The sequence below is a fragment of the Anomaloglossus baeobatrachus genome, unplaced genomic scaffold (genome assembly GCF_048569485.1).
Source record: "Anomaloglossus baeobatrachus isolate aAnoBae1 unplaced genomic scaffold, aAnoBae1.hap1 Scaffold_2985, whole genome shotgun sequence".
Classification (NCBI taxonomy): domain Eukaryota; kingdom Metazoa; phylum Chordata; class Amphibia; order Anura; family Aromobatidae; genus Anomaloglossus; species Anomaloglossus baeobatrachus.
This window is the reverse complement of record NW_027442419.1, coordinates 15,001-28,653: the sequence shown is the minus strand read 5'-3', so window position 1 is coordinate 28,653 and position 13,653 is coordinate 15,001. Positions and strand designations below refer to the sequence as shown.

At 46.2% G+C, this 13,653-nt stretch overlaps 8 non-coding genes across 8 annotated transcripts; all 8 read right to left on the bottom strand.

The window, feature by feature from the left end:
• Window positions 1-1,046: 1,046 nt before the first annotated feature.
• LOC142268074 (U2 spliceosomal RNA) lies at window positions 1,047-1,237 on the bottom strand. The gene has a single exon (XR_012733854.1). It is a non-coding gene; the product is annotated as a U2 spliceosomal RNA (small nuclear RNA).
• A 1,387-nt stretch (window positions 1,238-2,624) lies between these two features.
• On the bottom strand, window positions 2,625-2,815 carry LOC142268073 (U2 spliceosomal RNA). The gene has a single exon (XR_012733853.1). It is a non-coding gene; the product is annotated as a U2 spliceosomal RNA (small nuclear RNA).
• A 1,387-nt stretch (window positions 2,816-4,202) lies between these two features.
• On the bottom strand, window positions 4,203-4,393 carry LOC142268072 (U2 spliceosomal RNA). The gene has a single exon (XR_012733852.1). It is a non-coding gene; the product is annotated as a U2 spliceosomal RNA (small nuclear RNA).
• A 1,387-nt stretch (window positions 4,394-5,780) lies between these two features.
• On the bottom strand, window positions 5,781-5,971 carry LOC142268069 (U2 spliceosomal RNA). Its single transcript, XR_012733850.1, has one exon. It is a non-coding gene; the product is annotated as a U2 spliceosomal RNA (small nuclear RNA).
• A 1,387-nt stretch (window positions 5,972-7,358) lies between these two features.
• Window positions 7,359-7,549, bottom strand: LOC142268068 (U2 spliceosomal RNA). Its single transcript, XR_012733849.1, has one exon. It is a non-coding gene; the product is annotated as a U2 spliceosomal RNA (small nuclear RNA).
• A 1,387-nt stretch (window positions 7,550-8,936) lies between these two features.
• LOC142268067 (U2 spliceosomal RNA) lies at window positions 8,937-9,127 on the bottom strand. The gene has a single exon (XR_012733848.1). It is a non-coding gene; the product is annotated as a U2 spliceosomal RNA (small nuclear RNA).
• Window positions 9,128-10,514: 1,387 nt separating this feature from the next.
• On the bottom strand, window positions 10,515-10,705 carry LOC142268066 (U2 spliceosomal RNA). The gene has a single exon (XR_012733847.1). It is a non-coding gene; the product is annotated as a U2 spliceosomal RNA (small nuclear RNA).
• Window positions 10,706-12,092: 1,387 nt separating this feature from the next.
• Window positions 12,093-12,283, bottom strand: LOC142268065 (U2 spliceosomal RNA). Its single transcript, XR_012733846.1, has one exon. It is a non-coding gene; the product is annotated as a U2 spliceosomal RNA (small nuclear RNA).
• Between the last annotated feature and the right edge of the window lie 1,370 nt (window positions 12,284-13,653).

The window sequence follows — 13,653 nt, the reverse complement described above, 5'->3', positions numbered from 1 at the left end:
ATCATCCCCAAACCCTAATCTTTTCCCTTTCCTTCCCAGCCCCCAAACCCTGCCCTCTGTACCTTTCTCACCACCCGCTTCCCTTCTCCTGTCATCCCCCTACCACCCGGGAAAAAAAGAGATTGCCCCCTCCTTCCACTAGCCCACCCTCCCACCCAAAGAACAACTTCTTCTGCGCAGCTTGTTTTCTAGGCAGCAGCGCTATTGTGATGTCATCGGGGGGCATTGTGACAAGCCGCCAGTGTTCCGTCTCTTCATGTTGTGCACAGTTCAAACGGAAAATACATCAACAGGCAGACTACAGAAAAGCTTACTATCAAAGGTTAGAGGGGGGCTTTCTCAGAGGGCTTTTTACAGTTTTTCTATTCCCAATTAGCCGTTTAAGTGTACTTATTGAAAGTAGTAATTCTTTCATAGGCCGCCCTTTCTTAGTATTTGACGTTCCTTATATTGCGGTATGAGGCTTCGCAGTAGGTTGCAAACATTCATCACCCATGACTGTCCCCAATTGAGCTCAGAAGCTCAATGTCTATCATGACCTCTCTTTTAGAATGTCCAAGAGCAAGCAAACTATTCCTCCAGGAGAGGGCGCCAACAGACTACTAAAGAGATCATCATTACTCAAAGAAAACCCCAAAAACCAATGCATGATAGGAATAAACAGGTAACTTTCTTTGGAGTGGAAGCGGAGAGATCGCACCAGATGCCAATTCTAGATGTTATCACACCTGTGGTCACTGCAGCAGCAGGTGAATCCACTTTGTCCAAAAGGGATCTATTCCATTCAATTGCAAATGATCTAGATAAGACAGAGAACTGCAGCACGGGGACATAGCCGAGTTGGTCAGGTTGAGTGGTGATGAGTTTGCTATTTGGATGAATAAAGAAAGTCAAAAGTGTGAAAGATAAAAAACAAAAGGAGGAAGTGTGAAAAGTGAATGGGCCAAATTGAGGTGCATATGAAGACGTATGCTTTCTTCCAATTCATTAAATCGGGCTAATATGAATCAGGTGAATTGAGTTCTGCTTTTGGAAACTGGGTTAAGAAGGGGTGCACCGTTCCTGGAGGTACTGCAATACCAGGTCAATGCGTGGAGTGGACAGAGCAAGCTCTTTTTCCATCTCCCTGTTCTAAAAATCCATTTAATATATGGTCCCCAGATAGGGGACGTATCAGATATTAAACTGATAAGAACAGATACTACACTTGATCTTAGCCAAAAGGCCGAGAAGCGATAACCAGAATTGGTTTGGGCCTCGAGTGGCACCCTGGCCTATGCCGGACACATCTTAGGGAGAGAGAGCGAGAGGGAGACAAACCCACGCCTACACAAGACATTTTGTCACCCAAGCCAACCCTTGAAAAGGCTGCTTTGCAGAGCCAAAACAAGAAGAATGGTGCGTTTTGCAGCCGCCGCCCACTGCAATGAATCTGAATAACTCCTCCTTTAGGGCGCAAGCAACTCCCCTCCCCCTTGCAGTCTTTCCAATTCACGATACAAAAAGACGGACAGGACAGGTTGCCTGACTTTCCGTCACTGCCACCCTTTGCCATCCTTACCCGTAGAAAGCCCTTTCATCATCCCCAAACCCTAATCTTTTCCCTTTCCTTCCCAGCCCCCAAACCCTGCCCTCTGTACCTTTCTCACCACCCGCTTCCCTTCTCCTGTCATCCCCCTACCACCCGGGAAAAAAAGAGATTGCCCCCTCCTTCCACTAGCCCACCCTCCCACCCAAAGAACAACTTCTTCTGCGCAGCTTGTTTTCTAGGCAGCAGCGCTATTGTGATGTCATTGGGGGGCATTGTGACAAGCCGCCAGTGTTCCGTCTCTTCATGTTGTGCACAGTTCAAACGGAAAATACATCAACAGGCAGACTACAGAAAAGCTTACTATCAAAGGTTAGAGGGGGGCTTTCTCAGAGGGCTTTTTACAGTTTTTCTATTCCCAATTAGCCGTTTAAGTGTACTTATTGAAAGTAGTAATTCTTTCATAGGCCGCCCTTTCTTAGTATTTGACGTTCCTTATATTGCGGTATGAGGCTTCGCAGTAGGTTGCAAACATTCATCACCCATGACTGTCCCCAATTGAGCTCAGAAGCTCAATGTCTATCATGACCTCTCTTTTAGAATGTCCAAGAGCAAGCAAACTATTCCTCCAGGAGAGGGCGCCAACAGACTACTAAAGAGATCATCATTACTCAAAGAAAACCCCAAAAACCAATGCATGATAGGAATAAACAGGTAACTTTCTTTGGAGTGGAAGCGGAGAGATCGCACCAGATGCCAATTCTAGATGTTATCACACCTGTGGTCACTGCAGCAGCAGGTGAATCCACTTTGTCCAAAAGGGATCTATTCCATTCAATTGCAAATGATCTAGATAAGACAGAGAACTGCAGCACGGGGACATAGCCGAGTTGGTCAGGTTGAGTGGTGATGAGTTTGCTATTTGGATGAATAAAGAAAGTCAAAAGTGTGAAAGATAAAAAACAAAAGGAGGAAGTGTGAAAAGTGAATGGGCCAAATTGAGGTGCATATGAAGACGTATGCTTTCTTCCAATTCATTAAATCGGGCTAATATGAATCAGGTGAATTGAGTTCTGCTTTTGGAAACTGGGTTAAGAAGGGGTGCACCGTTCCTGGAGGTACTGCAATACCAGGTCAATGCGTGGAGTGGACAGAGCAAGCTCTTTTTCCATCTCCCTGTTCTAAAAATCCATTTAATATATGGTCCCCAGATAGGGGACGTATCAGATATTAAACTGATAAGAACAGATACTACACTTGATCTTAGCCAAAAGGCCGAGAAGCGATAACCAGAATTGGTTTGGGCCTCGAGTGGCACCCTGGCCTATGCCGGACACATCTTAGGGAGAGAGAGCGAGAGGGAGACAAACCCACGCCTACACAAGACATTTTGTCACCCAAGCCAACCCTTGAAAAGGCTGCTTTGCAGAGCCAAAACAAGAAGAATGGTGCGTTTTGCAGCCGCCGCCCACTGCAATGAATCTGAATAACTCCTCCTTTAGGGCGCAAGCAACTCCCCTCCCCCTTGCAGTCTTTCCAATTCACGATACAAAAAGACGGACAGGACAGGTTGCCTGACTTTCCGTCACTGCCACCCTTTGCCATCCTTACCCGTAGAAAGCCCTTTCATCATCCCCAAACCCTAATCTTTTCCCTTTCCTTCCCAGCCCCCAAACCCTGCCCTCTGTACCTTTCTCACCACCCGCTTCCCTTCTCCTGTCATCCCCCTACCACCCGGGAAAAAAAGAGATTGCCCCCTCCTTCCACTAGCCCACCCTCCCACCCAAAGAACAACTTCTTCTGCGCAGCTTGTTTTCTAGGCAGCAGCGCTATTGTGATGTCATCGGGGGGCATTGTGACAAGCCGCCAGTGTTCCGTCTCTTCATGTTGTGCACAGTTCAAACGGAAAATACATCAACAGGCAGACTACAGAAAAGCTTACTATCAAAGGTTAGAGGGGGGCTTTCTCAGAGGGCTTTTTACAGTTTTTCTATTCCCAATTAGCCGTTTAAGTGTACTTATTGAAAGTAGTAATTCTTTCATAGGCCGCCCTTTCTTAGTATTTGACGTTCCTTATATTGCGGTATGAGGCTTCGCAGTAGGTTGCAAACATTCATCACCCATGACTGTCCCCAATTGAGCTCAGAAGCTCAATGTCTATCATGACCTCTCTTTTAGAATGTCCAAGAGCAAGCAAACTATTCCTCCAGGAGAGGGCGCCAACAGACTACTAAAGAGATCATCATTACTCAAAGAAAACCCCAAAAACCAATGCATGATAGGAATAAACAGGTAACTTTCTTTGGAGTGGAAGCGGAGAGATCGCACCAGATGCCAATTCTAGATGTTATCACACCTGTGGTCACTGCAGCAGCAGGTGAATCCACTTTGTCCAAAAGGGATCTATTCCATTCAATTGCAAATGATCTAGATAAGACAGAGAACTGCAGCACGGGGACATAGCCGAGTTGGTCAGGTTGAGTGGTGATGAGTTTGCTATTTGGATGAATAAAGAAAGTCAAAAGTGTGAAAGATAAAAAACAAAAGGAGGAAGTGTGAAAAGTGAATGGGCCAAATTGAGGTGCATATGAAGACGTATGCTTTCTTCCAATTCATTAAATCGGGCTAATATGAATCAGGTGAATTGAGTTCTGCTTTTGGAAACTGGGTTAAGAAGGGGTGCACCGTTCCTGGAGGTACTGCAATACCAGGTCAATGCGTGGAGTGGACAGAGCAAGCTCTTTTTCCATCTCCCTGTTCTAAAAATCCATTTAATATATGGTCCCCAGATAGGGGACGTATCAGATATTAAACTGATAAGAACAGATACTACACTTGATCTTAGCCAAAAGGCCGAGAAGCGATAACCAGAATTGGTTTGGGCCTCGAGTGGCACCCTGGCCTATGCCGGACACATCTTAGGGAGAGAGAGCGAGAGGGAGACAAACCCACGCCTACACAAGACATTTTGTCACCCAAGCCAACCCTTGAAAAGGCTGCTTTGCAGAGCCAAAACAAGAAGAATGGTGCGTTTTGCAGCCGCCGCCCACTGCAATGAATCTGAATAACTCCTCCTTTAGGGCGCAAGCAACTCCCCTCCCCCTTGCAGTCTTTCCAATTCACGATACAAAAAGACGGACAGGACAGGTTGCCTGACTTTCCGTCACTGCCACCCTTTGCCATCCTTACCCGTAGAAAGCCCTTTCATCATCCCCAAACCCTAATCTTTTCCCTTTCCTTCCCAGCCCCCAAACCCTGCCCTCTGTACCTTTCTCACCACCCGCTTCCCTTCTCCTGTCATCCCCCTACCACCCGGGAAAAAAAGAGATTGCCCCCTCCTTCCACTAGCCCACCCTCCCACCCAAAGAACAACTTCTTCTGCGCAGCTTGTTTTCTAGGCAGCAGCGCTATTGTGATGTCATCGGGGGGCATTGTGACAAGCCGCCAGTGTTCCGTCTCTTCATGTTGTGCACAGTTCAAACGGAAAATACATCAACAGGCAGACTACAGAAAAGCTTACTATCAAAGGTTAGAGGGGGGCTTTCTCAGAGGGCTTTTTACAGTTTTTCTATTCCCAATTAGCCGTTTAAGTGTACTTATTGAAAGTAGTAATTCTTTCATAGGCCGCCCTTTCTTAGTATTTGACGTTCCTTATATTGCGGTATGAGGCTTCGCAGTAGGTTGCAAACATTCATCACCCATGACTGTCCCCAATTGAGCTCAGAAGCTCAATGTCTATCATGACCTCTCTTTTAGAATGTCCAAGAGCAAGCAAACTATTCCTCCAGGAGAGGGCGCCAACAGACTACTAAAGAGATCATCATTACTCAAAGAAAACCCCAAAAACCAATGCATGATAGGAATAAACAGGTAACTTTCTTTGGAGTGGAAGCGGAGAGATCGCACCAGATGCCAATTCTAGATGTTATCACACCTGTGGTCACTGCAGCAGCAGGTGAATCCACTTTGTCCAAAAGGGATCTATTCCATTCAATTGCAAATGATCTAGATAAGACAGAGAACTGCAGCACGGGGACATAGCCGAGTTGGTCAGGTTGAGTGGTGATGAGTTTGCTATTTGGATGAATAAAGAAAGTCAAAAGTGTGAAAGATAAAAAACAAAAGGAGGAAGTGTGAAAAGTGAATGGGCCAAATTGAGGTGCATATGAAGACGTATGCTTTCTTCCAATTCATTAAATCGGGCTAATATGAATCAGGTGAATTGAGTTCTGCTTTTGGAAACTGGGTTAAGAAGGGGTGCACCGTTCCTGGAGGTACTGCAATACCAGGTCAATGCGTGGAGTGGACAGAGCAAGCTCTTTTTCCATCTCCCTGTTCTAAAAATCCATTTAATATATGGTCCCCAGATAGGGGACGTATCAGATATTAAACTGATAAGAACAGATACTACACTTGATCTTAGCCAAAAGGCCGAGAAGCGATAACCAGAATTGGTTTGGGCCTCGAGTGGCACCCTGGCCTATGCCGGACACATCTTAGGGAGAGAGAGCGAGAGGGAGACAAACCCACGCCTACACAAGACATTTTGTCACCCAAGCCAACCCTTGAAAAGGCTGCTTTGCAGAGCCAAAACAAGAAGAATGGTGCGTTTTGCAGCCGCCGCCCACTGCAATGAATCTGAATAACTCCTCCTTTAGGGCGCAAGCAACTCCCCTCCCCCTTGCAGTCTTTCCAATTCACGATACAAAAAGACGGACAGGACAGGTTGCCTGACTTTCCGTCACTGCCACCCTTTGCCATCCTTACCCGTAGAAAGCCCTTTCATCATCCCCAAACCCTAATCTTTTCCCTTTCCTTCCCAGCCCCCAAACCCTGCCCTCTGTACCTTTCTCACCACCCGCTTCCCTTCTCCTGTCATCCCCCTACCACCCGGGAAAAAAAGAGATTGCCCCCTCCTTCCACTAGCCCACCCTCCCACCCAAAGAACAACTTCTTCTGCGCAGCTTGTTTTCTAGGCAGCAGCGCTATTGTGATGTCATCGGGGGGCATTGTGACAAGCCGCCAGTGTTCCGTCTCTTCATGTTGTGCACAGTTCAAACGGAAAATACATCAACAGGCAGACTACAGAAAAGCTTACTATCAAAGGTTAGAGGGGGGCTTTCTCAGAGGGCTTTTTACAGTTTTTCTATTCCCAATTAGCCGTTTAAGTGTACTTATTGAAAGTAGTAATTCTTTCATAGGCCGCCCTTTCTTAGTATTTGACGTTCCTTATATTGCGGTATGAGGCTTCGCAGTAGGTTGCAAACATTCATCACCCATGACTGTCCCCAATTGAGCTCAGAAGCTCAATGTCTATCATGACCTCTCTTTTAGAATGTCCAAGAGCAAGCAAACTATTCCTCCAGGAGAGGGCGCCAACAGACTACTAAAGAGATCATCATTACTCAAAGAAAACCCCAAAAACCAATGCATGATAGGAATAAACAGGTAACTTTCTTTGGAGTGGAAGCGGAGAGATCGCACCAGATGCCAATTCTAGATGTTATCACACCTGTGGTCACTGCAGCAGCAGGTGAATCCACTTTGTCCAAAAGGGATCTATTCCATTCAATTGCAAATGATCTAGATAAGACAGAGAACTGCAGCACGGGGACATAGCCGAGTTGGTCAGGTTGAGTGGTGATGAGTTTGCTATTTGGATGAATAAAGAAAGTCAAAAGTGTGAAAGATAAAAAACAAAAGGAGGAAGTGTGAAAAGTGAATGGGCCAAATTGAGGTGCATATGAAGACGTATGCTTTCTTCCAATTCATTAAATCGGGCTAATATGAATCAGGTGAATTGAGTTCTGCTTTTGGAAACTGGGTTAAGAAGGGGTGCACCGTTCCTGGAGGTACTGCAATACCAGGTCAATGCGTGGAGTGGACAGAGCAAGCTCTTTTTCCATCTCCCTGTTCTAAAAATCCATTTAATATATGGTCCCCAGATAGGGGACGTATCAGATATTAAACTGATAAGAACAGATACTACACTTGATCTTAGCCAAAAGGCCGAGAAGCGATAACCAGAATTGGTTTGGGCCTCGAGTGGCACCCTGGCCTATGCCGGACACATCTTAGGGAGAGAGAGCGAGAGGGAGACAAACCCACGCCTACACAAGACATTTTGTCACCCAAGCCAACCCTTGAAAAGGCTGCTTTGCAGAGCCAAAACAAGAAGAATGGTGCGTTTTGCAGCCGCCGCCCACTGCAATGAATCTGAATAACTCCTCCTTTAGGGCGCAAGCAACTCCCCTCCCCCTTGCAGTCTTTCCAATTCACGATACAAAAAGACGGACAGGACAGGTTGCCTGACTTTCCGTCACTGCCACCCTTTGCCATCCTTACCCGTAGAAAGCCCTTTCATCATCCCCAAACCCTAATCTTTTCCCTTTCCTTCCCAGCCCCCAAACCCTGCCCTCTGTACCTTTCTCACCACCCGCTTCCCTTCTCCTGTCATCCCCCTACCACCCGGGAAAAAAAGAGATTGCCCCCTCCTTCCACTAGCCCACCCTCCCACCCAAAGAACAACTTCTTCTGCGCAGCTTGTTTTCTAGGCAGCAGCGCTATTGTGATGTCATCGGGGGGCATTGTGACAAGCCGCCAGTGTTCCGTCTCTTCATGTTGTGCACAGTTCAAACGGAAAATACATCAACAGGCAGACTACAGAAAAGCTTACTATCAAAGGTTAGAGGGGGGCTTTCTCAGAGGGCTTTTTACAGTTTTTCTATTCCCAATTAGCCGTTTAAGTGTACTTATTGAAAGTAGTAATTCTTTCATAGGCCGCCCTTTCTTAGTATTTGACGTTCCTTATATTGCGGTATGAGGCTTCGCAGTAGGTTGCAAACATTCATCACCCATGACTGTCCCCAATTGAGCTCAGAAGCTCAATGTCTATCATGACCTCTCTTTTAGAATGTCCAAGAGCAAGCAAACTATTCCTCCAGGAGAGGGCGCCAACAGACTACTAAAGAGATCATCATTACTCAAAGAAAACCCCAAAAACCAATGCATGATAGGAATAAACAGGTAACTTTCTTTGGAGTGGAAGCGGAGAGATCGCACCAGATGCCAATTCTAGATGTTATCACACCTGTGGTCACTGCAGCAGCAGGTGAATCCACTTTGTCCAAAAGGGATCTATTCCATTCAATTGCAAATGATCTAGATAAGACAGAGAACTGCAGCACGGGGACATAGCCGAGTTGGTCAGGTTGAGTGGTGATGAGTTTGCTATTTGGATGAATAAAGAAAGTCAAAAGTGTGAAAGATAAAAAACAAAAGGAGGAAGTGTGAAAAGTGAATGGGCCAAATTGAGGTGCATATGAAGACGTATGCTTTCTTCCAATTCATTAAATCGGGCTAATATGAATCAGGTGAATTGAGTTCTGCTTTTGGAAACTGGGTTAAGAAGGGGTGCACCGTTCCTGGAGGTACTGCAATACCAGGTCAATGCGTGGAGTGGACAGAGCAAGCTCTTTTTCCATCTCCCTGTTCTAAAAATCCATTTAATATATGGTCCCCAGATAGGGGACGTATCAGATATTAAACTGATAAGAACAGATACTACACTTGATCTTAGCCAAAAGGCCGAGAAGCGATAACCAGAATTGGTTTGGGCCTCGAGTGGCACCCTGGCCTATGCCGGACACATCTTAGGGCGAGAGAGCGAGAGGGAGACAAACCCACGCCTACACAAGACATTTTGTCACCCAAGCCAACCCTTGAAAAGGCTGCTTTGCAGAGCCAAAACAAGAAGAATGGTGCGTTTTGCAGCCGCCGCCCACTGCAATGAATCTGAATAACTCCTCCTTTAGGGCGCAAGCAACTCCCCTCCCCCTTGCAGTCTTTCCAATTCACGATACAAAAAGACGGACAGGACAGGTTGCCTGACTTTCCGTCACTGCCACCCTTTGCCATCCTTACCCGTAGAAAGCCCTTTCATCATCCCCAAACCCTAATCTTTTCCCTTTCCTTCCCAGCCCCCAAACCCTGCCCTCTGTACCTTTCTCACCACCCGCTTCCCTTCTCCTGTCATCCCCCTACCACCCGGGAAAAAAAGAGATTGCCCCCTCCTTCCACTAGCCCACCCTCCCACCCAAAGAACAACTTCTTCTGCGCAGCTTGTTTTCTAGGCAGCAGCGCTATTGTGATGTCATCGGGGGGCATTGTGACAAGCCGCCAGTGTTCCGTCTCTTCATGTTGTGCACAGTTCAAACGGAAAATACATCAACAGGCAGACTACAGAAAAGCTTACTATCAAAGGTTAGAGGGGGGCTTTCTCAGAGGGCTTTTTACAGTTTTTCTATTCCCAATTAGCCGTTTAAGTGTACTTATTGAAAGTAGTAATTCTTTCATAGGCCGCCCTTTCTTAGTATTTGACGTTCCTTATATTGCGGTATGAGGCTTCGCAGTAGGTTGCAAACATTCATCACCCATGACTGTCCCCAATTGAGCTCAGAAGCTCAATGTCTATCATGACCTCTCTTTTAGAATGTCCAAGAGCAAGCAAACTATTCCTCCAGGAGAGGGCGCCAACAGACTACTAAAGAGATCATCATTACTCAAAGAAAACCCCAAAAACCAATGCATGATAGGAATAAACAGGTAACTTTCTTTGGAGTGGAAGCGGAGAGATCGCACCAGATGCCAATTCTAGATGTTATCACACCTGTGGTCACTGCAGCAGCAGGTGAATCCACTTTGTCCAAAAGGGATCTATTCCATTCAATTGCAAATGATCTAGATAAGACAGAGAACTGCAGCACGGGGACATAGCCGAGTTGGTCAGGTTGAGTGGTGATGAGTTTGCTATTTGGATGAATAAAGAAAGTCAAAAGTGTGAAAGATAAAAAACAAAAGGAGGAAGTGTGAAAAGTGAATGGGCCAAATTGAGGTGCATATGAAGACGTATGCTTTCTTCCAATTCATTAAATCGGGCTAATATGAATCAGGTGAATTGAGTTCTGCTTTTGGAAACTGGGTTAAGAAGGGGTGCACCGTTCCTGGAGGTACTGCAATACCAGGTCAATGCGTGGAGTGGACAGAGCAAGCTCTTTTTCCATCTCCCTGTTCTAAAAATCCATTTAATATATGGTCCCCAGATAGGGGACGTATCAGATATTAAACTGATAAGAACAGATACTACACTTGATCTTAGCCAAAAGGCCGAGAAGCGATAACCAGAATTGGTTTGGGCCTCGAGTGGCACCCTGGCCTATGCCGGACACATCTTAGGGAGAGAGAGCGAGAGGGAGACAAACCCACGCCTACACAAGACATTTTGTCACCCAAGCCAACCCTTGAAAAGGCTGCTTTGCAGAGCCAAAACAAGAAGAATGGTGCGTTTTGCAGCCGCCGCCCACTGCAATGAATCTGAATAACTCCTCCTTTAGGGCGCAAGCAACTCCCCTCCCCCTTGCAGTCTTTCCAATTCACGATACAAAAAGACGGACAGGACAGGTTGCCTGACTTTCCGTCACTGCCACCCTTTGCCATCCTTACCCGTAGAAAGCCCTTTCATCATCCCCAAACCCTAATCTTTTCCCTTTCCTTCCCAGCCCCCAAACCCTGCCCTCTGTACCTTTCTCACCACCCGCTTCCCTTCTCCTGTCATCCCCCTACCACCCGGGAAAAAAAGAGATTGCCCCCTCCTTCCACTAGCCCACCCTCCCACCCAAAGAACAACTTCTTCTGCGCAGCTTGTTTTCTAGGCAGCAGCGCTATTGTGATGTCATCGGGGGGCATTGTGACAAGCCGCCAGTGTTCCGTCTCTTCATGTTGTGCACAGTTCAAACGGAAAATACATCAACAGGCAGACTACAGAAAAGCTTACTATCAAAGGTTAGAGGGGGGCTTTCTCAGAGGGCTTTTTACAGTTTTTCTATTCCCAATTAGCCGTTTAAGTGTACTTATTGAAAGTAGTAATTCTTTCATAGGCCGCCCTTTCTTAGTATTTGACGTTCCTTATATTGCGGTATGAGGCTTCGCAGTAGGTTGCAAACATTCATCACCCATGACTGTCCCCAATTGAGCTCAGAAGCTCAATGTCTATCATGACCTCTCTTTTAGAATGTCCAAGAGCAAGCAAACTATTCCTCCAGGAGAGGGCGCCAACAGACTACTAAAGAGATCATCATTACTCAAAGAAAACCCCAAAAACCAATGCATGATAGGAATAAACAGGTAACTTTCTTTGGAGTGGAAGCGGAGAGATCGCACCAGATGCCAATTCTAGATGTTATCACACCTGTGGTCACTGCAGCAGCAGGTGAATCCACTTTGTCCAAAAGGGATCTATTCCATTCAATTGCAAATGATCTAGATAAGACAGAGAACTGCAGCACGGGGACATAGCCGAGTTGGTCAGGTTGAGTGGTGATGAGTTTGCTATTTGGATGAATAAAGAAAGTCAAAAGTGTGAAAGATAAAAAACAAAAGGAGGAAGTGTGAAAAGTGAATGGGCCAAATTGAGGTGCATATGAAGACGTATGCTTTCTTCCAATTCATTAAATCGGGCTAATATGAATCAGGTGAATTGAGTTCTGCTTTTGGAAACTGGGTTAAGAAGGGGTGCACCGTTCCTGGAGGTACTGCAATACCAGGTCAATGCGTGGAGTGGACAGAGCAAGCTCTTTTTCCATCTCCCTGTTCTAAAAATCCATTTAATATATGGTCCCCAGATAGGGGACGTATCAGATATTAAACTGATAAGAACAGATACTACACTTGATCTTAGCCAAAAGGCCGAGAAGCGATAACCAGAATTGGTTTGGGCCTCGAGTGGCACCCTGGCCTATGCCGGACACATCTTAGGGAGAGAGAGCGAGAGGGAGACAAACCCACGCCTACACAAGACATTTTGTCACCCAAGCCAACCCTTGAAAAGGCTGCTTTGCAGAGCCAAAACAAGAAGAATGGTGCGTTTTGCAGCCGCCGCCCACTGCAATGAATCTGAATAACTCCTCCTTTAGGGCGCAAGCAACTCCCCTCCCCCTTGCAGTCTTTCCAATTCACGATACAAAAAGACGGACAGGACAGGTTGCCTGACTTTCCGTCACTGCCACCCTTTGCCATCCTTACCCGTAGAAAGCCCTTTCATCATCCCCAAACCCTAATCTTTTCCCTTTCCTTCCCAGCCCCCAAACCCTGCCCTCTGTACCTTTCTCACCACCCGCTTCCCTTCTCCTGTCATCCCCCTACCACCCGGGAAAAAAAGAGATTGCCCCCTCCTTCCACTAGCCCACCCTCCCACCCAAAGAACAACTTCTTCTGCGCAGCTTGTTTTCTAGGCAGCAGCGCTATTGTGATGTCATCGGGGGGCATTGTGACAAGCCGCCAGTGTTCCGTCTCTTCATGTTGTGCACAGTTCAAACGGAAAATACATCAACAGGCAGACTACAGAAAAGCTTACTATCAAAGGTTAGAGGGGGGCTTTCTCAGAGGGCTTTTTACAGTTTTTCTATTCCCAATTAGCCGTTTAAGTGTACTTATTGAAAGTAGTAATTCTTTCATAGGCCGCCCTTTCTTAGTATTTGACGTTCCTTATATTGCGGTATGAGGCTTCGCAGTAGGTTGCAAACATTCATCACCCATGACTGTCCCCAATTGAGCTCAGAAGCTCAATGTCTATCATGACCTCTCTTTTAGAATGTCCAAGAGCAAGCAAACTATTCCTCCAGGAGAGGGCGCCAACAGACTACTAAAGAGATCATCATTACTCAAAGAAAACCCCAAAAACCAATGCATGATAGGAATAAACAGGTAACTTTCTTTGGAGTGGAAGCGGAGAGATCGCACCAGATGCCAATTCTAGATGTTATCACACCTGTGGTCACTGCAGCAGCAGGTGAATCCACTTTGTCCAAAAGGGATCTATTCCATTCAATTGCAAATGATCTAGATAAGACAGAGAACTGCAGCACGGGGACATAGCCGAGTTGGTCAGGTTGAGTGGTGATGAGTTTGCTATTTGGATGAATAAAGAAAGTCAAAAGTGTGAAAGATAAAAAACAAAAGGAGGAAGTGTGAAAAGTGAATGGGCCAAATTGAGGTGCATATGAAGACGTATGCTTTCTTCCAATTCATTAAATCGGGCTAATATGAATCAGGTGAATTGAGTTCTGCTT